General features: G+C 38.2%; 1 protein-coding gene across 4 annotated transcripts in view; it reads right to left on the bottom strand.

Moving 5' to 3' along the window:
* Pals2 (protein associated with LIN7 2, MAGUK p55 family member) overlaps nt 1-19,993 on the bottom strand; it is a 124,536-nt gene extending 104,543 nt beyond the window's left edge. For 3 of the 4 annotated variants that reach the window (XM_027932757.3, XM_071613808.1, XM_071613811.1), the window contains exon 1: nt 19,864-19,993. The gene's annotated coding sequence lies outside the window, so the exon portion shown is untranslated. The remainder of the gene's footprint in view (nt 1-19,863) is intronic. The other variant, XM_071613813.1, reaches the window with a different exon arrangement.
* Between the last annotated feature and the right edge of the window lie 3,879 nt (nt 19,994-23,872).

The following is a 23,872-nucleotide window of genomic DNA, read 5'->3' as shown; positions in this document are numbered from 1 at the left end:
CTCACTGCGACAACTGGATATCCTTGCCAGGCTTCATTTTTGGCAATTAAAGATATATAGTACCATGTTTTGGAAAATTTGGGAACATAAACTAAAATTTAATAATCTGTATCTTTCAAAAACCTGTAAAAGGTTGCATACAAATACTATTTTCAAATATTACAGAATATTTTACAGGTTGGTTTCTATAATTATACTTGTTTTAACAGAACTCCCTTTATATATTTTGGTTTGAGAAAACAGCATTAATAGCATATTTTACATTTAGACTCACTGAAAATATTTGCCTGGTGGCTTAGCGACAGTTTGCCTGTACACACTCAACATGGGTAGGCCTGGAAACAAAAATGAGGAAATCATCTCACCTTGCCTCTTATTTCCACAGCCCTTTTCTCCAGGTCTGTACTTTCCTTCTATTCTAATTCCCAAGTGTTTTTTTTTTGTTTGTTTTCAATACTTGCAAACTGTCATGGTTCTTAAAAAAAAAAAAAAAAATCAGCAAGGCTTTAAACATGGCAACACAATTCTATGCTTTCCTTTTTTTGGGTTCTCTCATACCCACTGTTTAAACATTGTCCACACTAAATTAACAGATTTTGTTAAAAGGAAAAGAAAAAGCAAAAAAGAGGTTATACTTTATTATTTATTGACCTTCCCTTCCACTTGTAGAATTAAATACATCAGCACAATAACTTACCTTGTTTCCTCAAATCTCAGAAGGAAATCTGCTGCCTTCTTCCTGATACCTATGCAATGAGTTATGTCCCTTCTGCCTACTGTGGGACCATGATCCATGAGTTATTCCTCTTTTGTAACTTTAATATCTCTTCTTCATCTGATACTTCAACATCTATAAATGTAAACATCTTCCCCATCTTATGTAATTATTTTTTAAAATCTATATTTTGAACCCCACTTCCCTTTGAAGTTATATCTGACATATCCCTCCTTTGTCCCACCACTACAAGCTTCTCTACAGAGGGGCCTGCACTGTGCATAGACATCTCTTCATTTTCCTCTCAGCTACTGCTCTCTGCAAACTTCTCGAATAAGATTAGGAATGGCCTGACAAGCCAATCACAACTTCTGACCTTGTCCTGCTTGAGGGCATCATTATTGAGGCATCCCTCAGGTTTCACTGTTCTCATGAAAGATTTTATTTACTTCTGGGGTTTCAACTAGTTTCTACCTGATGATTTCTACATATTAGCTATAGCACTCACCTTTCTCCAACTGCCTTCTTAATGTAGTTCCCCTGGAGTCCCACAGATGGTGACTTTAATTTAGCATTTTCAAAACTACTCACCCACCCAAGCAAGCGTACATGCCCCCCCATAGCTTTTGCCTCTCATGTGTATTATGACATCACCATCTGCCTATTCTCTCCAAAGCTTATAAGCCCAGAATTGTCCAATATTTTTGTTCTCCCAAACCTCTAGATATTTAATTCTTCTCCAAATCTTTTCCAGCTTCACAAAACTCTCAGTCATCTCCTTACAATTTCCACTCTGTCCTTTTGTTAAAAGTTTTTATTCTTTGGGCTAAAAGTTTTTGTTAAAAAGTTTTTATTTTCTTTGGCCTAAAATTTAAAAAGTCTCTTAACTACTCTCCCCCGACCCTTCCCCACCATAGTCCATGCTCCACACTATGTCCAGAAGTACAGTATGGTATAAAGTGTAGTGCTCAGACAGAAGGAACAACAACAACAAAAAAAGCTAGATCTACAGAGATTCTCTTTTTTAAAACAGGGCTTAAGTAGTGCTATTTCTAATGTGTTCTCACAACAAAGTGGCCCTACTTGGAAGAAGCTTTTATTGACCTAACCTTTAATTAACAAAGCTTCATTATCTTATTATAAGAAAATATGCAGTGTTATAATTGAATAATCAGAACTCTCTGAAAGTGTTTTTATACATCTAGTAAGTACTAATAAACATAAAATAGTACATAGGATATCACTGCCACATTAAATACACAAATTTGAATATTTTTAATATTTCAAACTATATAATTTTTAGATAATGAATTTCACTGACAGTTTATATTCAAGATTACATTTCCTTTATACAAGCACTTACACTAGATTCATATCACATCCAATGAAAAACTGGTTCTTAAATTCAGTCATGATGGAGGTGACTCCCTCACCTATCCACTGCTATCGAATATTCTAAGCCACCATCATCTCTGCTGAAGTCCTCACCAGACCTGTTTCCTTCCTTTCAGTCTAGTTTTCAACAGAACTCTTCACAGGGTTCCTAGAGTTATCATGTCAAAACATAAAACAGATTTTGTTACCCTCCTGCTGAAACGATCCAAAGGCTTCCAACAGTACTTGGAGGAATAACCACACCCTTGTCCACGACCTGCCAGAGCCCTGGAGATCTGGCACCCCATCTGTGGACCTCTGTGAGTTCATTTTCTACAACTCCCTCCCCCTTGTCCGCTCATCTCCAGTCATACTGACCTCCTTTCTCTTCATCAAAAGTATCCAGTTAATTCCCTTTCCCCAATCCCCATCTTTATGATTTCCTTTCTTACTGTTTGAAATCTCTTCCAGAGAGTCACATGTATATTGTTATTCTTTTTATTCTCAGAATAAATGTCATCTCCCCAGAAAGTAAAGTCAAAAACCAACTAAACCAGCCCCACCTCACACACAGCCTGATACTCTCCACCCTCTTAGTTTCATTTTCATCATTGTCCCCATCTGAAATTTACTCTGCTTGTTGTCTCTTCACTAGAGATTCACTTATGCTTCTGTCTCCTCTCGCACCAGGACAGTGACCTGGCATTCAGATATTTACCAGTGTCCAATGCCTCTCAAGCTAAGCTTAAGCTCATATTTCCTTGCCCACATCTCCATAAAAATGTCCCATCGGCATCATACACTCAACATTTCCAAAACTTATCACATTACAAATCTAATCTTCCTCTATATTCCCTCTCTTAATAATATCATCCAACTGTTCAATTTCCCATATTCTCCCTAATCTGCCAACTAGATCTTTCATTTTGATATCTCCTATATTGTTCAAATAACATCCCCTTTTCTCTATCTCCACTATCTATGCATTAGTTCATATTCTTATCTCTCACATTTAAATCTAAAACCTATTATCTTTTCTTACTTCTCCTATACCTCTTATAATTTGAATATGGCTTGCTCTTCCAAAACTTAAACTGGAGTCTAATCCCCATTGTGAGATATTAAGACTATGGAAATTTAATTCAACTATCATTTTAGAAGTACAATCTTTGGGAGGTGATTAAGATTACATAAAGTCATCAAGGTGAAGCTCCTGAGTGAATATTGGTAGCTTTATAAGAAGTGGAAGAGAGATCAGGATACACACATGACATGATCCCTGCCCTGTGATAACTGACACTATCCTGGGCCTCTGCCAACAAACAAGCCATCAGCAGATGTGGTCTTAGACTTTCAGAAACACAAACAGACCACCCCCACACACCAACTAAAAATTTAAAAACCCTCTTTTAAAACTTACTCAGTATGTGTTATTAGAAACTGAAAATGGACAGGGGCAATCACCAATAACACCATCAGAATAAGCTTTCCTAAATGGGACTACAACCATGTTTCTTGGGGGCCATTCTGACTTGGCTGTGGCTCTCAGCAGTTTCTCCCCTGGTTAAAATTACTCACTAGTTCCTCATCCCCTATAAACTCCAAGATCCATAATATGGCAATAAGTGCCTTCATATCCTCCTGTTAACTGTCCAGTCCAAATTTCCCTTCTAGACTCTTCTAATACCAACTACATTAGACCATTTGCTATACCCTAAACCCATTATTCAAACTGCTATAACTTCATCTAACTTTCCCAACTTGTCCCATCCTATCAGATTTAGCATATATGGCACTTATTGTATAGTATGTATTATAAGTCAATCCTTATTATTCATAGACTTTTTATTTTATAAATTAGCCTACTTGCTAAAATTTATTTGTAAACCACAAACTAATACTCAGAGAGCTTTTGTGGGTATGCTCAGAGCTATAAAGTTTGAGTCCAACCAATATTTCACAGTTGCAATTGAACAAAGTGACACTTTGCTTTCATGTTTCAGCTCTCATAGCAAAAACAAGAGTCCTTTTCACTCTATTTAGTGCCACATTTTTTGTGCTTTTTGTTTGTAAGTTTGTTGTCTAAATAAAAGGCCCCAATCATAGTACTGAAGTGTTATCTGGTGTTTTTATTTATTTATTTATTTATTTATTTATTTTTAAGTTTTCAGCGGACACAACATCTTTGTATGTGGTGCTGAGGATCGAACCCGGGCCGCACTCATGCCAGGCAAGCGCGCTACTGCTTGAGCCACATCCCCAGCCCCTTATCTGGTGTTTTTAACACAGAAGGCTGTGATGTACATTATGGAGAAAATATATATTGAAGCATGAGTATTAGTGAGGTTAGCTCAATGTCACTGACTATCAACAATATACATTAAATAAGGTGTCTCTGAACAGAAACATACCCAAAACAAGGTTATGTATTGACTAGTTCATAAAAACATTGTGACCAAGGGCTTACAGGAAATTAATCCTGTATTTCCCCTAAAAGAAATAGTTCGATATTCAATAATTCAGTGTTTGCAGCAACTTTATAGACCATAGTTACCATGAATCATGAGAACTAACCATATTTTAAATTACATGTCTATCTATAATACAAAATTGGTGAGCTCTCTTGAGTATATATACATGGTATCTCATTCATTTTGTACTCTTAATTCTGTATTATACCAAACATATGCAGTTAATATTTATTGATGAAATTTTAAAATTATGGTTTCAAATCACTATAATGTGATTCACCTTAAATATTTAGAATTTATCATAAAAATACCCATGTAGGTCAACTGCTACACACGCCACCCATCTCAGTGAGGTCTTACTCAATTACAGAGGTAGTGGTCTGAATGTCATCATCCACTCCTGCTCCTTCACCTCCTTTACAGCTAAAGACTATGCTCTTCAACTTCAAATCTAAGCCAAGTATGGTGGCGCATGCCTGTAATCCCAGCAGCTCAGGAGGCTGAAGCAGGAAGAGGAAGATTCCAAGTTCAAAGCTAGCTTCAGCAACTTAGTGAGGCCCTAAACAACTCAGCAAGAGCCTGTCTCTAAAGAAAAGGTAAAAAAGGGCTGGGGATGTGCCTCAGTGGTTAAGTGCCCCCGGGTTCAATCCCTGGTACAAAATTTTAAAAAAGTTCAAATCTAAAATCACAGGTTTAGATTTGGAAATGGAATGGAAATGGAAAGGCATTCCCAGATATTTACTTTTTCTCAGGTCAGTTAGTTCTAATGTGCTTAGGCCTAAAAACTATTAGACATGTCTAGTCAAAGTCAAAGACTGAACATTCATGTTTATAGTTTATGGTCCCTCCCTCCTGAGGTCTCACTGAAATTATAAAATGGTACATTAAGAAAACGATAACAGGGCTGGGGTTGTAACTCAATGGTAGAGCACTTGCCTAGCGTAGTTCTTACATAGTTCTCTGGGCCTCCTTAGCACCACATAAAAATTAATAAACAAATTAAGGACATTGTGTCCATCTACAACTAAAGATTTTTTTTTAATTATTTTAAGAAAATAATACTTGAAGTTAGATGGTAGGGTATTGAAAGAGAAAGAGATTAGCAAACCAAAGTATTAGGAAATACCTGGAGGTTAGGAAGCAGATAAGTGAGGCTTAGCTATCTGGCAAAAAGGTAGACTTCATAATCTGAAATTAATCTTCTCATGAAACATCTAAAAATACTTAATAAAATACCAAAAACATCCTCACAAAAAAAAATAATTATTTTTAAATAGTAAGTCACCAAGAAAATCCCCTTGGGCAAAGACGAAGGGGAATAACAAACTGGTAAGCAGGAGCTAAAATCATGCTTGCTCTGTGTATTTGCTAATTTCAGCACCTAGAAGTTCAGAGGCAGCTAGGTAGGCCATAGACTGGAAAAAATGGAGAACTGCAACTTGAAACCCTGCACAAGAGGCCAGGACTAACTCCTACCTTGTAAAAGAATAGTATAGTAAGAAGCATGACTGCTGGCCAAAGAGGACAAGAAAATTAGGCAGTCTCAGTTTGAAGTCCACATTAAAGGGAAGAAATGTCACCTGAGAATTTGTAATCACAGCCTACACTTAAGGATTCAGGATTCAAATATACCTACCTGATTCAAAAAACCCCAAGCAGAAAAGTTACAGTGATCCTGTGTTGGGAGTTTCCCCAGGTGCCAAAGAAAACCTCAGCAAATCTCTGGAGAAATGTGCCCTCTAACCTGGCTGCACAGAATTCCCTTGAATAAAAATGCAGCCAGGGGGAGAAATGAATGACAGTAGAGGGGGTAGAGAGAGAAGAGGGGAGGGGAGGGGAGTGGGGATAGTAGAGGATAGGAAAGGCAGCAGAATACAACAGACACTAGTATGGCAATATGTAAATCAATGGATGTGTAACTGATGTGATTCTGCAATTTGTATACGGGGTAAAAATGGGAGTTCATAACCCACTTGAATCAAAGTGTGAAATATGATATATCAAGAACTATGTAATGTTTTGAACAACCAACAATAAAAAAATTAAAAATAAATAAATTAATGAGTTAAATAAAAAAAAATGCAGCCAAGCAAGAGTGCACAATTCAAAAATCACAAAACACTAAAGGAAAAAAAGGTAACTGAAAACACAAGGAAGTAATGCTATCATTGTAGAAAGCAGGTAAGACTGAATAATCTTGTAATACAAGACTTCACAGGCAAGCATAGTTCTTCCATAGTTCTCTGGGCCTCCTTGCAAAGTATATGTATACTCAAATATTCTTTCTTTACAGTATAGTCACTAGTTATATGCCTGGTTGAAAACATGTCTTCTAACATATGGTATAATTTTAAAAATTACAATACCACACCTCTCCCAAGGCATTATTTGGAAGTGTATTAGGGCATTTTTTATTGTCAGTGACTATGAGAGAGAACAGGGGCACAAAACATTAAGTAGTGTCCAGGACAATCCCAAGACCCAAACCACAGTACTGCCAAAAATGCCAGTCATGAATTGTTGAGAAACACTTTACTAATATAACTCAATTGGAAACTGTTGCAATGATTAAGTATATGGATTAAGGACAGAAATTTAATATACATGGTGCATTCTTTCTTCCATACTCAACTGTTTATAGTGTAACATTCATTTATTTTAAAGTTTACCTAAAAAATAAATTCATCATAAATAAGCAATGGGAAGGGAGAACTACCTTACTCATTAACATAAATCCCTTCCTCCAGATATAATGGGCTATTCAGAGAACCAAGGAAAAAGCAATGCACTTGATTACCCTCGAATCCCTAGGCTCACAGAAGCAGTCTCTTCAAATATTTCTTAACTAAAATATTTCAAGAATTAAAATGAATTTACTAATGCTAGTTGTGTGTTCATGCTGAAAGCACCAGAGGTCCCACTGAAATTACAATTGTTTTTTATCCTGTGACAGGGTTTTGCAAAATTGTGGAGGCTGGCCTGACATAAAGCTATTACAGTGATCCTGTTAAAATATTTTAAGAACTATACTACATTAGAATATTTTTGGTTTTCTGCCATCTGGAATGTTTAAATTTCTCTTCTTAAACCCTAGATTTCCATCTACTCAACCTAATTCACTTTTTTCCTTACTATAAACTCTCTTTTCTAACTACATCTTTTTATTTCCTATCTGCACAACCACACATCTCATTCCTACCTAAAAGCCTTCACTCATGTTACTCATCCCATCTAAGTATGCTTTATTTTTCCCTTGGTTATTCAATACCTAATAAATTTATGGCCCAACTCCTACTTTTGTAGAATCAATTGTAGAGCTAAATGGGCCTTCAAACTTGCCTCAAAATTAATTCAATCAATTCAAAATTAATCAACGAGTCTCTCCCCACAGGTGAGAATTTTTTTCTGAATTCTTTAAGAACTTATAGTGTGTTGTACATAACACCATTTATATGAACAACTGTTTTCTCCTAACACATTTAATAGTAAAAATAATAAAAAGCATAGCCTATGATGCTTAGCTAGAGGAAATAAAGACATGGTTTCTTTTCTCAAACTTATATAAAGCAATCCTTATGTGAAATTTCAGAATATATATATTCATATTTACTTTTACTGAAAATTTCTACTTGATAATAACAAATTCTTAGTTATTCTTTTTGGAGTTGGTGAAGGAAAGAGGGAATTCCAGGTTTGGATGACAAAAGAAAGGAATAAAAGAAATGGCAGAGTAGGAATAGAAGATACTTTCAGTACACACTTAAGAAAGGTTCTGACTAAGACACCCAAGACATTCTCAAAAATTCCTTTTAGTATTTATGAGCACTTTATTTTGGCCCAGACTGGAAATCCTCAAAAGTTTCTTTCAAGAAAGTAGTGATGACTGGAAACTAATTATATATTACCTGGTATTTCCACATTGAATAAAATGTTGATAATCTAATATATTTTACTTTTTGTTGTTGTTGTTTTTGGTACCAGCGATTGAACACAGGAGCCCTTAATCACTGAGCCACATCCCCAGCCCTTTTCATATTTTATTTCGAGACAGAGTCTCACTAAGTTGCCTAGGCCCTCCCTAAAATGCTGAGGCTGGCTTTGAACTTGCAATCCTCCTGCCTCAGCCTCCCAAACTGCTGAGATTACAGGTGTGCTTCACCATCCTACCTAATGTTTTAATTGGGTGAATGTTAAACCTTAAAAGAATTTGTATGGATTCATTCATAATCCCAGTCTCCTTAACCTTATTTACCCTATAATGTCTTAAACTCCTTCATAGAAAAAATGTGTCTACCTAAGGTTTTTTAGGAACTTTATACTAAAGTTTGGAGAGGGTATACTGTGACTACTTTGTCTCACAAGATATTGCAACATTCTTGGGCTAGGGATGTGGCTCAAGTGGTAGCGCAATTGTCTTGCATGCATGAGGCACTGGATTCGATTCTCAGCAACACATAAAAATGAAATAAAGATATTGTGTCCACCTAAAAAACTAAAAAATATATTTAAAAAAAGATATTGCAACATTCTTAAAAACATGGTTTAAAATTATTCATTTATTCTCCTTCATAAGGAACACTAACTTAAGAAAATCAAAACAATTTAATCAATTTGGATAAAAATATGCATGATCATTTTATTTCTAAAATAAACAACATCAATGCTTTAATTTTTTTCACTGAGTTACCTAAGTTTCTTATACAAAGGACTATTTAGATATTTAAAAGATGAGAAAGAGATAAATTATCTATGTTACTAAAGTTAAGAATTCTACAAAATATTTTATCATGTACATAGAACATACCCAATCTAGCAATAAAAAGAAAGATATTCACTTGAAGACAGCTACATTCATTCAAAAGACTATTATGTGAAAATGGACCTTTATTCAAAACAAAATGTTACATTACCAAACACTATTTAACTTTGGTACACTTTTAGGGGAAACACATGAGAAATAAACCAGGACTATGTCAATTTCATAAAATCTTTAAGTTGGAAGGAATCTGAGATTACCTAGTTCATTTTGCCACCCAATATTTAATTCGCCTTAGTAAACACGTTGAAATGTCATGTAAAATGATATTAACTTTAGTCAATGGTTATTGAAGTACTTTAAAATCAAGATTCCTTTAAAAATGTCTACTAAATGAGACCTTCCTCTTATATTATAGGAAAAAGAAAGCTGTGAATTAAGCAAAGGCAACTAAAAACATGTTTATTCAACCACTATTATCCACCGTACATTCAATACTGTACCCGACTAAGAAAAAAGATAAAGACATTTACCGAATACCTGAAACATACCAGACTCTGGGCTGTGATTTATATTAGCCATTAAAATTTTACTTCAATCCTGTAGATATTATACCCCTATTTTAGATAAGAGGCATATTGAATTCAGCAGCAACTCCAGACTTTTCTACCAGATAATTTATTGGGTTTTTTTTGGAAAGCAAAAATAATATTTTAATTTTGTTCTTAACCATCATTGCTAATGGGTCATGTATGTCCTTTGGACAATGTTATCACTTCTCAAATTTTGGAATTAGGTTGACACTGTCAATCTTTCATTTCCTATTCCACATTGGCATATATCTCATGATACTGATGTATACTTCAAATTCCACCATTCTGGGACAGATAATTTATTGTTGATACTAAATATAGCCATGTGTCCTAACTAACATAAAAGAACTAGAAGTTAGAAAAACTGAGGTTATAACCTCGTCTCTAACTCCCCTACCATGTTAAGAGATCAAAGAATAAACTATATTAACTAATTTCAAGGAATTGTATGATTGAACTATATAAAAAACTTTATGAATATTATTTTCCCAGTAAATAAGATTTTAAATAATATTTTTCATGATTAGTAAAAATCAGTATTTCTCTTAGCAGAAAATGAACTCATCATTAAACTAGTCATGTTAGTACAGTATTTATAGTAATAGTCTATGGTAATTTACAAACTTCCAGTATAGTACTAAATAAAATTTCCTGAAACTTCCAAGACTTTGTGAACAATTGTGGCATTAGTTCTCACTATATCACTATGTTAGAAGATACAAAAAGGAGCCTGCATGGTGCTGCTACACTTGTAATCCCAGTGACTTGGAAGGCTGAGACAGGAGGGTCACAAATTTAAGGCTAGCTTCAGCAACTTAATGAGACCCTATTTCAAAATAAAAAATAAAAAGGGCTAGAAATGAAAAAATAAAGAGCTGAGGATGTACCTCAGTGTTAAAGTGCTCCTAGGTTCAACCCCAGTACAAAAAAATATGTGTGTGTGTGTGTGTGTGTGTGTGTGTGTGTGTATGAACTTCAACTGGAGTAGTTCTTCCAATTCCTTAGTCATTTTTTTGTACAAAATATAATTTCTTTTTCTTTATGTATAATGTATTTGATGCAAGACCATGGTAGTTATACTGGTCTTTATATTAAAACCTAGTTCAATGATTTGGAAAGACTTTAAGAGACCAAGTGACAAAAAACAAACAAACAACAACAAAAAAAACCCTTAAGGGTGAACAAGGTAAGTGTTAACAATTAAGGAGTCATAAAATACACTGTTTCACATTCCAAAGCTGGTTATCAAGGACAACACACTAGTTAAGAATGATGAGCCAGAGCTCCTGCCAAGATGCATCCTCAAGAAAAGATTGACGTATGAACATATATTTATAATTTTAAGTAATTATGTACTATATAAGGTACTTTATGACTCTTCACTAAATCAACTTTCAATCAGCCAAAACCACCACCAATCCGATGAAATTATATTAGAGGGTTTTAATCATGATATATACTGATATAGGCGTACAATTTTTTGTGGAACGATACACAAAAATTGGTAATACATACCTTTACAACTGTGTTTCTCAAGCCCAGGACTACTGACACTAGGGGCCAGATAATTCTTTCTTGTGGGGGACTGTCCTATAAAATTGTTTGCAGAACCCCTGAACCCCATGAACACTAGAAGCAATCCCCCTTAGTTCTGACATTCAAATGTTCCTAGGGGAGAAGACCAGCAAAATCACCCCTGGTTGAGAAACACTAGTTTAGAAATGAATGAGGATGAGGAAAAAGAACTTTTACTAGACCCTGTTCCTTTTTCTGAACCATCTGAACTATCATGATGGGAGGCTGATTAATATCCTGTCCCTAAAAATCTATGTCTTAATTACTAGAACCTATAAAAGTTACCTTATTAAGAAAAGGAGTTTCTGGATGTGAAGTAAAAGATCTTATGAGACGAGAAAGTAAGAGACACATAGAGAAAAGAAAGGAGAAAAACAGAGCTGAGAGATTAGAAATGCTGGCCTTTAAGACTGGAGTGGTACAGCCACAAGCCAAGGAATACCAAGAGGCACCAGAAACCTGAAGAACCAACAAATGGATTCTGCTCTAGATCCTTCAGAGAGAGCATGGTCCTACTGATAACTTGATTTTGGTTCAATAATACTGATTTCTGATATCTGGCCTGTGAGAGAATAAATTTCTGCTTTTATTTATAAATCACTAAGTGTGCCAATTTGTTACAGCAGCTATAGGAAACTATTAGAATCATAAGGATTTCATTTTGATTTTTAAATCTGATTTTGGATCCACAATGAGCAAATGAGATAATGTGTAGAGAACATTTAACATAACAAAAGGGAAAAAAAGGTAAGTCCAAATAGGAAAACTGGTCATATATATTCAAGGTTCCAATGAACAAAATACTTACATCATTCACTCACATGAATACTTAAATCATTCACTCACTTCCATACTTGCCATTTACATAAGTGCTGTATTATAATTTGTTCCATGCTGAAAAGATAAATTGTGGATGAGGTCAATTAGTGATGGCTTCTTGAAGAAAAAATAAGAGGGCAAAGGACGAAAAGAGTATGGATATGAGCAAAGCAATGCTAACCAATGAGATGTATGTCACAGTGTGGATCTGGCTTAAATACAGACCAGGGAGGCAAACTAAATTCTAGGGTTATGGTTTTCTAAATGATATAGGACCTATAAGTTGTGCTGAATGATTTGATTATTAAATAGAATATTCCATAGTGTGTATTATTTTCACTCAAGTAATGCCTCCTGGGGACTTCAACAATATAAACATGTTCCTGCCCCACACCAGACCTACTAATTAGAATCCTTTAGTGTAGGATAGTTCCAAAGGATTGATGCCCACTTAGATAGAGAACTCCCACATCAGAGTTACTTTATGACAAAATGACCAATGATCTATAAAACAAAATAGATATCATAAACAGTGGGTGGTAGGCGGGGGGTAATAGGGACTGAACCCAGGGCTTGGTGCATGCTACCAAACACTCTACCCACTGAACTACATTCCAGGGCCTTTTTGAGTTAGGGTCTCACTAAATCACCCAGGCTGGTCTTGAATTTGTGATCCTCCTGCCTCAGTCTCCTAAGTAGGCTGGGATTACCCCACCCAGCTTCCGCTAAATATGTATTCTTGATGTATGCATTTAACTAAATCAGCTTAGCATTTTCCTATTTTAAAAATGTAGTCCCTCTGAGTTTCACCAATTCCTTAAACTAATCTCTCACTCTTCAGTTTTCCTTTCTTAAATATATGGCCTTTAATCTACTCAGTCATTGTCCTCCTCCTTTCTCACAAATTTTTGGAAACAGACCTATGTGCCTCCAGCTTTTAACAACATCTATCCGACCCTACTAAGATCTATATATACAGAACAGAGGAACCACGAAAAAGTAAAGTTCCATTAATATAACAAATAATACATCAAAATTTATGAAAACTGCTTTGACACACACTTGTCTTAATACATTTACCACATTTTACAAAATATTTCTTCCAAAAATATAAAATTATGAACTGGGTCTATACAATCTTTACTCAGTGCTACTAAATAGCTAACAAAGCACTAGGCTCTATGAAGGATACCAAGAATACGAAAATCTCAAGTGATTTAGAAACACCTTTGTAGGGGTTGAGTTGGAGTTCAGTGGTAGAAAGCCTGCTTAGCCTGAGACAGTCACCAAATATGCACCAGTAGATGGGTTCAGTCACCAAATATGCATCAGTAGATGCACCAGCATGTGTGCAGGTACACAGGCACACAGGCACAGTAAGCAACCTTATAAATACTAGAAGAAAGGGGGCCTGGGAAGGTGGGAGAAAAACTAAATAGGACCCTAAAAGGAATCTCTTTTTAGTGGGGATAAGAAGAGGGAAAGGCCCAATGAGGTAGTCTCATGAGTGTTATGGTTTGGATGTGAGGTGTACCCCAAAAGTTCACATGAGACAATGCAAGAGGGTTCAGAGAAGAAATAATTGGGTCATGAAAGCCTTAACCCAATCAATGAATAAATCCCTGAGATGGGATTAACTGAGTGGTAGCTGGAGGCAGGTGGGGTGTGGCTGGAGGAGGAGGGGCATTGGGGGCTTGGCTTGGGGTATATATTTGTATTTGGCAAATGATCTCTTTCTCTGCTTTCTGATCATCATGTGAGCACTTCCCTCTGCCACACTCTTCTGCCATGATGTTCAGCCTCCCCTGGAGCCCTGGAATGGAGTGCTGTGTATAGACTGAGACCTCTGAAATTTTGAGCCCTCAAATAAACTTTTCCTCCTCTACAATTGTTCTTGTGGGGTGTTTTATTCACAGCAGTGAAAAAGCCAACTAAAGCACATGAGTAAAACCAAAACATAGCAATAAATGTTAGTGTTCAGATAAATAAATTGTACACTAGCTCTTTACCCTCTCATAAATATCTATATAACTTTATGCAGATTTATATTTCCACCAGCAATGTGAGAGCACTTGTGAACCTTTATCCTCTTCAAAAGTGTTTATGGAACTTTTTAAATCTGACAATCTAACAGGTGAAAATGGTATCTCATTGTTTTGCTTAATATTTGTATTTTATGTGAGGTTGAATGTCTTAACATATGCTTAAGAACCATTTGAATTTTCTTTTCTGAAAATTATCTGTTCATGATCTTTGCCCATTTGATGGTTGATCTTTCTCTTTCTGGCTTGCAGATACTCTTTATATATTAAGGAAGTTAGTCTTTGTGATACAAATTGCAATTATTTTCCCAGTTTCTCCATTATTATCATGATATTTTCCCCCTTTACATACACATGTACATATATGTGTATATACATACATATATATATATATCTCTTCCTTAACCAAACTGTAAATTCCTCCCATGAAGGACATTTCTTTTATACATCCCTAGGAAAGTACTTTTCAGAGCTTTAGACCTGAAGATCAAGTAAGAAGGGGGAGAGATGAGTTTTGGGGAATGACCAAGGATATATATCAATTATCACAGGGGCACAGTAAGTACACCAAGATCTGGTAATACAATATAATTTGTCAAACAGGGAAGAAATTGGTACTATATGACTCCATTTCTAATTGTCTGGGCTAATACCATGAAATCATAGAAGCTGCTGGCTGCCATATTTTCCATTAAGAGGAATAGGAATTGGTCCTCTGTAGCCAGAGAAGAAATAAGGCAAAAGCATGGTACAGAATAAAAAGATGTAGTGTGTTCTACTAGCACTGGAGTTCCCAAGCTCCAGCACTGAGATTCCATGAGGCATTCACTACATTTTAACAATAATTCCCCACTCTGCAACAGGCCTTACCCCCCCCCCCCGCCCCCCGTTCTGGTGATTGAACTCATTGGTACTTTACCACTGCCCTTTTTATTTATGTATTTTTTAAATTTTGAGACAAGGTCTTGCTAAGTTGGTTAGGGCCTTTATATATTGCTGAGGCTGGCCTTAAACTTGCAATCCTCCAATCCTCCTGCCTTAGCCTCCTGAGTTACTGGGATTACAGGTGTGTACCACCCATGCCCAACTCCCCTATTATTTATATAGAATGGACTTTAATTACTTATGACCAAAAAAAAAGCCTACCATATATTCATATTTTATAATAGAATATTTTAACAGCAAAAACTCAGGCAGGCCATAATCTCAGAGTTTTAAAAATGATTATTCATTTGATGATAGCTATGTGCCAGGAACATGTCTTAAGTTCTTGAAACACAGAATAAAACAAAAACAACCAGATCACTAGTGTCACAGGGTTACCTTCTGGTGAGAGCACACAGATAATATTATAAAAATTCCAAATAATGAAAATGTTTTACAAAAAACATTTACAAAAAAAAGTAATGAGATAGATTAGTCTGTGCTATCATTCTGGAAGAATGGTTAAATAGCAATGCTTTTGAGACTAGATTCTATTCTATTCTATTCTATTCTACTCTACTCTAGGAAGCAAGCCAGTCATGTAATGATTAGGAAAAGAGTTCCAGACCAAGCAAACAAGGAGTCCAAAAGTCTTATGAGTAAACGCTGGTATTACTGGGAAAAAAAAGAATTGCAGGATTTTGATGGAATACAGTAAAAAGGAGAATGGAAAAAAAGTTTTCAGAGACCGGAAGGTCTAAGAGGAAAACACATACGTTGATAAGGTAAGTAGAGACGAGATCATGTATAGGAGCTAATGAGTTGTGAAAGGATTTGAAAATAAACTTTTTAAAGAAAACTCACTGTACTATCTTTTAATCTCATTTTTTCTTAATTATTGATAATTTCAATTTATAAGCCTTTAGAAATTACCATCCTCAAGTATTTAACACAATCCGAAAGTTAGTGAGAAATATATTTTTACTAGAATACTATATAAGGAAGAAAGGAAGGAAGAGAAAGGAACTTTAGAACAAAAGAAAAACCATATTAAGGGAAAAAAGGAGAACAATCCACAATGATAGGCACTACTCCAAATTCTGTCCTTTTTGTTATTCCATAGATGAATTTACAATGATAAAGATTATAAAAACATCTTCAAATTATTCTATCATGATTAAGGAAAGTCATAAAACTTGAGTTGTCTTAAACTACTATAAATGCCAAATCGCTTGTTTACTGAGTTCACTACTATGAACTGAGTATTAGCAAAGTAAAATACCATCAGGTATAGAAAGAGTAAAAACAAGACTTCCAACTTTGTTATACTTTATAAGAATAACCACAGTTCAATGGTCAACAAGGTGTAGGCTTTACTCTTTATCTTTATGACTCTGATAAAGAATGAAATTCTCTTTTGTAGTGAAATGAACACTAAACTTGGTTACAAGGGATATTTCAATATCTCCTCCTCTAAAGCTTTTAAAAACAGGAGACCAATCTGCTTAAAGAGGTTTGGATATAATATACCTCACAGAAGAGAGATAATCTCTCCAGATCCTTTCAGACAATATCTGTGTATTTCAAGCATGTAACTAAAGCTACAGTACTTCTAAGATTAATGTCAGTAAAGTTAGATCTTTGAAAACTATAACAGTCATGATTCTTTTCTTGCATACTATGTTAGATCCTCAGTTAGCCCACTTAGTAATAGTCCAAGAAGAACACTGTTAAAATAATACAGCATATAAAGAGAGGTACTTTGTGTGTGTGGAGTGAGTTAAAGAAAGAAAAGTCATTAAACACCTTGATCAAGACTGGATTCTGAGAGCATCCTCCTTAGTACATACTTTCCAGCAGTTTGGCAAAGTGCCCAAGATAATTAGCAGCCAGTGTAGGCAAAGGAGGGATTTGGTCAAGCTAAACTGTAAAGTCTCCCCCCAGTGGTCACACACAAACAGAAAAAAGAAAAGAAAAAAAGTGTGGGAAAATCACTGCAGCTTCTTTGAGACTGACCAATATACTCTAAGCAAAAATGATCCCTACAAAATAAAATAAAAATTTTAATTCACTAGCACCATATCAGTAGAGCTATCTCTCCTGTTATCTGCTCTTGTGATGCAGTATTTACATATGTGAAGACTAATTTTGGTAAGAAAGAACCTATGGGTAAAACAAAACTAGAATAATTTTTTTCAGAGCTGACAATATCTCAAAGCAGCAGAGAAAAAGGCATGTGTTCATTCTTTCTGAAATAAAGATCAGCACATCCCTTCCAATTTAAGTATTTACTTGAAGCAGAGGTATGATACAAATTTAATCCCTCATCATGTGAAATACTTTGGAAAGTAAAATTAACAAAATTTTCTTTACCAGAAAACTAGGTAACTTACATTAAATCATGTAAAAACTTCAAATGAGTCCTCTTGACTCTTTTATTTATTGGTATTTTTGTAACAGGCTTTGATTAACATGAACCTTGTGTTATTTGAAACTTCCTCAGCAATAATTTGCTGATGCTACCCACTTTTAATAAGGCTCAAATGTCAAAAATGCAAAAGGGATTTAATTTAAACATCTGTTTTCTTTCACTAACCATTCATTATTCAATACTGAAGAATAATATAAAGGGATGGTAAATTTTCAAACAGCCAACTTAATGTTAAAAACAGTTTTTTGTTTGTTTGTTTTTAAGGTAACACAGCTTCTCAAGATTTTTCTTGCTTATCCCAAGCTAAAACAAGGTGGGGAGAAGCAGTCTGGGTGGTCTGATAGAACAATTTCAGCCTGAAATGAGACTCCAAAAAGCAAATTGCTCCCTCCAATGTTTAAGAAAAATGATTCATTTTTGAAAATCAAACAGTTACCCTAAAGCGGGTGGGGGAATTCTGTACTGTGTAAAGAGGTGGACATGCAGTCATTTTGATTTCTAGGTGGAAAAAGAATTCAGTGGTATCAATAAGGACATACACACTCCTTTCACCCTGCGTGGTCTCTATAGGACAAACTAGAGCAATTAAAAGTGTTACCATGTGTGTATTATGTAACCGTAGTCTAGAAGAAAAAAAGCATGGGCCTTAAGGAGTAAAACATTGAGCAAACATGTATTTAAATATGTATTTAAATGTATGATAGATTTAAGATACAAATGACCTCAAAATGACACAATCACTAAAGTTCTTTATTTACAGTAATCAGGCCCTGAAGACAACTATAATCAGGCCTGGATGCTTATCATAATTGCACAGTAGACACCTAAAATAAGCAGTACGTTATTAGCTGAGGTCCCTTGTTAGACCTATGTACCAAAACTATCTCCTCATTAATAACAGTGTATTATCTCGCCTAATACATTTGACAAATGTAAGCTTCTGATCTATTATTTCAAAGATTTCACGGGAAGAAATGAATGCTAAATCATACTCCAATTGAAGAGCATTTTAATGCCGCCACCCCCCTCCCCCGCAATGTTCTTGGCTATATTACAAGGTAACCAATTCAGCAAGCATGAAGTAATATTCCGACAATTCTCAAAGCCATAGGAAGAGGAAAACGTGGCTAACCTGACCTTAACCGGCTGTTTATAAGTAATGCGGAGAATTTTCTGAGCCTCCCGGTCAGTCTTCAATTCTCTTCCTCGCCTCTCCCTCCCCCACCTACACAAATGCACGCCTCAACAGATGAAGTTTAATAGATATAATCCCAGGAGCTGATAGGATTGAGACTAAACTCCCAATAAAGTATCAAAAAGTCTTCTGCAAAAAAACACCCACCAACCAATCCACAAGCTGTCATCACACTGTCGGATCCTTCAACCGACTCCCTCCTGACCCCACCCCCCACCCCCCGCCCTGAGAGAGAGGGAGGGAGAGGGCGAGGGGGGCCCCCGGCACCTTTCTGGTTCCGGATAAATGTACCTAAAATCAGGGGGCACGGTCTCTGCAGCGAACGCCCCCGGAGCAGTGCGTGCTCTGCCCACAACCACTTTGGCCAAACAACTGGAATCTCGTGCCTCGGAAGTAGCAGCAGTAGTTGCAGAAAGCCTCCTCCCCGCCGAACTCCGAGCTCGAGAGAGCCAGAAACCGGCGGAATCGCCCCCTCTCGGGACTGACCCCGAAGGTGTCAGTCACAGCAACACCGCCCCCGGCGCGTCTTTCCATTCATGTTTTAACGCTACTCCAGCCGCAGAGGGTGTCAGCACCCGAGCTCCGCGCCTAGAGAGGGCAGTAGGCGCCGGTAGCCCCAACCCCAGCTCCAGCCTGGGCCACGCCGGAGAGCGCGAGGCGCCGCGCGGCTGCCAGCAGCATGCGCCAGACACGTTGCCGCGCTCCTACCCGCCCGACCGCTGCACGCAGCCCGCAAGCTAGGTGTCCGGCCCAGGGCGCCCCTTCCGCGCGAGTCGGGCGGGCCGGGCGTCGGAGCTGCAAACAGCCTCCCTATTCGCGCCGCCCCCACCTCGGCGGAAGCCCAGGTGCCCAGGGGCGGGGCGGGCCAGGGTCCCGCGTGGCGCTGCAAAAAAGCAACAGGGCGCCCCCAGGCCGGCCGGCGAGCGCCGAAACCGTTACCCGAGTGGCTTGGGGCCCCAGCAACTCACCGGCTCGCACCTCAGCCGCCTCCGCGCCGCCGCTCCTCTGCTCCCGCCGCCGCCGCTGCTCTCCCTCAGCCGCAGGCGCCGCTGAGCAGCCCCATCTACAAACTCGGGGCTTGTAGTTGGGTATTAGAAATGCGTCTCTCACTGTCCCCCGCCTTCCCCTCCCTCCGCCCCCTTCGTCGCTACCCACTCCGCCCTGGCTCCGGTCGCTACCGCCACCGCGCGCGCGGCCAACCTCCCCTCAGCCACCCTCCTCCTCCTCCTCCTCCTCCTCCTCCTCCCCGCGCTGCTGCCGCCGCCGGGGCGCGCTCCCTCCCGGCCTCGCGCGTGCGCGGGACGCCGGGGAGCGCGCGCTCGGGCGCGAGGAGGCGCCACCGCCTCCGGGAAGCCGGGCCCCGCCCCTTCGGCCGCGGCGCGGCGGCCAGGTGGAGCCCCCTTTGAGCGCCCGGCCTGCCTACCCGCGCGCGCCCAGTCGCCTAGCCGCGGGCTCGCAGTCAGGGCACAGCCGTCGCCGCGCAGTCTAGCAGGAGGGTTTGTCCCACCCAGTCCACGCTGATCTTCCAGGCCGAAATCGTCGTTGTCATTCAGCATTTACTGTTGGCCAAGATATTCCACCCGGCATGAAAGAGGCCCCTCCCTGCCCTTTCTGAGAGTTTACAGTGAAAGTATCCAGTCAAGGGACACAAAGGAGAAACAAACCTCGAAGAAAAGCCTACGGGAAATCTGCCCCTTCTCCCTTACACACCCCTGACTTTGATGTGTATTTGTCAGGTTCTGCAGCATCATGTCCTTCATGAATTTTCTCCCAAAGGCTCAACAGGAGAGTGTGATTCACACCCTAGGAAATGGACGGACACTAGTTCTTTTCATATTACCAAAGCTCCCATGGAACTCTGGAGCCGGCTTTGCCAGACACTCCCCGGACACAGTTGTTCAGCTCCTCCCAAACATCTGGCCCTCCCAGACCTGGAACGGAGGGGATTCGCCATCCTCTCAGTCCTGGCTCCTCGTGAAGCGTAGTGAATTGTGGACTGTCCGGGTGTGCAGATGACACATTTTGACAGGAGTGCAGATTTAATTTTTCAGTTGAAAGGAAGTGAGCAACGCAGTGCAGCAGAGGCTTCTAGCTACAAAACCACAGCAACGCAGTCAAAGGACTTCCGATCCCTATCCCCTTGGACTTTTCTGCGAACCCTCAGCCCAAGGATGGATGCTTTTGGAAAAGCTGTCGTGTTCTTCCTAAAGCTGAAGAAGCTATTAGGTTGTTATTTCAGTGGAACAAAATGTTTACTGCAGCCTTTTCAAACCATGAACTTAGAAAGTGCGAGTAAAACTTCTCATGTGACAATACATCAGGTGGCTTCCTCTATGCATCCTTTCCTGGTTTCTCTTAGGCACCTTTGCACAGCTGCTGCCCAATCCAGGTTTTTCATAAATGTTTATAAAACTAGTGAATGTATCATGGCCCTTTGGATTCAGAGACAGAGTTATGTTAATGTGGCAGGCATGGAAAGGAGGAAGATAATGCCATGGGGATGTGGGTGTTAAGAGGGCCCAGTGCTCAAAGCAGTGAGTTTTGTCTTTAGCTTCAACCAGACATCAAAGATTAATTTGCTTTTCCATGAGGATCATTAATTTTGCAAACTAATACATAGGGGCACTTTTTAGAGTTTTAATTTAGAACCTTCTTTCCTGGAACAGTAAACCTGAGGAAGGGAAATTGAAAGCAATTAAGGAAACCTGAATGTGCGAAAGTGCACAGTATAACTTTGGGCAGATGTTGTGACCCCCTGTAGTCAGGCCAGCTGGATGAAATAACATGGAATGGGTCCAGTAGCCTGTCAAGGTAGAGGCAGTAGGAAAGCATGTGGTTTCTTTTCTCAGGGAATCAGCAGACTTCTCTTCTCAGGTAATTGCTGCCCCAGAATTCCCAATGGCTTTTCCCTGCTTCACCCTACCTCAACTCTGTAAACCTCTCTTCTTCTATTCCCACCTTACCACACCCTCTCCTACCCAGCTAGTGTACTTGCCGTAAGTTGCTCTTGGAGCAGGTCTGGGGTGTGGGTGACATTTCTGGGTGTGTTGCTGATCCCTTATAGTGCATTTTTATTTTCTCAAGGATCTTGTAGAAACAATGTTCCAACGTCCTAGTCCACCACCTCCACTCATGGCAAGTAAGATAAAGTTAGCTTGGGAAGTTTTAGGGTATAAGGGTAGTCTCTACTCCTTAAATCACAACATGCACATGAACTCTACTTACATCTAGAATAAGCCCTGACCAACATCATTGTCTCTGTGTACCAGGGACTCAACATCTAGAAGCAAGAACAAGTATCTATTACTTTCAATTCCAAAACTGTTCTCTAAATAATGACAGCAGCTACTAGAGGCTTATCATTTTAAGTCTCAGCCTCATCCTCAGAATCAGAAAAATGATTTTCCTCCTATAACTATATTCAATCACTCCCTTCCAGGGAGCTCTTGCCAGTGAAGTTTTTCTTTCAGTATCCATATTTTATCAAATGCTATATAGGTTATATTATGAAACATTACGTCTTTATATAAGTAATAGCACCACCTTATGACATTCTGCCCTTCCTCTAAACTTTAAAGGTGGAACATATCAGAGCAAATGTAAAATGATCTAATGTGAACCCTGGAACTCCTATCACTGCTTACCAGCTCACCTTGCTGAGAGGTCATCATTTCTAAGACACCACCCATTCATTTCCCATACCTGTTACAAAGCCTTCATTGTAGGAGAGGTGAACATTATGATTGAAAATAATGGTGAATCTTTCATTTTAGTGTCCTTGAGGTTCTGACTTTTCATTTCCTTTAAGGTTACTCTAAAGGAATCAAAATTTTGCCATAGTCTATCTCCTAATCATAATTCAATTTAAAAATCTGTATTTTGATTCTTAATTGGAGAACATCATCATTTGCTTTTATTTTCCTCCTTCAAATATGACCAAAAGGTTTACATGATTGTTTTATTTTCTGACCTGCTTTGCTACAACAAAATGAAGAATTGTGTAATAGTTAAGAACCCCCAAATTTTAGCAAAAGCAAGTCCTATCTGTTCATTTTCCAACTAATCCATCACAATAAGAGCAGAAATGCTCCTGGAGGAAAACTTCATGAAAAATTGCAACTGACATGCATCACAAAGCCCAACCAAATTTTCCTCCAGAATATTTTATTTAGCTTAGCCTCTTTTATCTCTGTACCAAAGCTAGGTCAGACTCCCATTTCCAGACTCCTTGCTACCCTTTCCAATTCTAGCCTCTCTCTTAATTGCTTGCATTTTACCCTACACTCAGAGCAATGTACTCTACATTCAATTTTGGCTGTTTATTGGAATCATCCAAAGAACTTTTTAAACATTGATGCCTGAGTCCCACCCCTAGATCTAATTGGTCTGGAGTGCAGTCTGAGCACCAGGACTTTCCAAACCTCTCCGGGTAATTCTAATATGCAGCCAGACTTAAGAACTGTGGAAATGAATCATCTTCTAGACAACATTTATACCAAGTCTTTTCAGAACACTGGGGGTAGCTCCAAATTATCTCAAGTAATCAAATTAAAATACCTAATCCTGTGCTTTAAGACTCTTTGCCAATTGACTAGAATAGTCCCCTTTCAAAACAGCTTAAATTTATCTCCTTCCTAAAGCTTCCCTAGATTAGTCTTACCTGGCTGCCTGAAGATCACTGTTCCCACCTCTCTGAGCATTCCTACTGGTACTGGTTTACAAAACCTTGAACCACAGTTAACTGTGTATATTATTGTTTTAATCTTGCTTTCATAGATATCTGTCAGAGGCTTTTCTTGTAATCTAAATCTCTTCAAAATTCCACCGGGTTGACAGATAATCAAAAATAAACAAAAATATTATTCTTAGCAGAATTTTCTACTCTAAATTAGCTACCTGAAATAACATCCCCAAGCACAATAGCAGTTCATTTTAAAAAATCATTACTATTAAAGCCAATAGTTGTAAGAATTTAAA

The sequence above is a fragment of the Marmota flaviventris genome, chromosome 1 (genome assembly GCF_047511675.1).
Source record: "Marmota flaviventris isolate mMarFla1 chromosome 1, mMarFla1.hap1, whole genome shotgun sequence".
In the NCBI taxonomy this organism is placed as follows: domain Eukaryota; kingdom Metazoa; phylum Chordata; class Mammalia; order Rodentia; family Sciuridae; genus Marmota; species Marmota flaviventris.
This window is presented reverse-complemented; position numbering and strand designations above follow the sequence as displayed.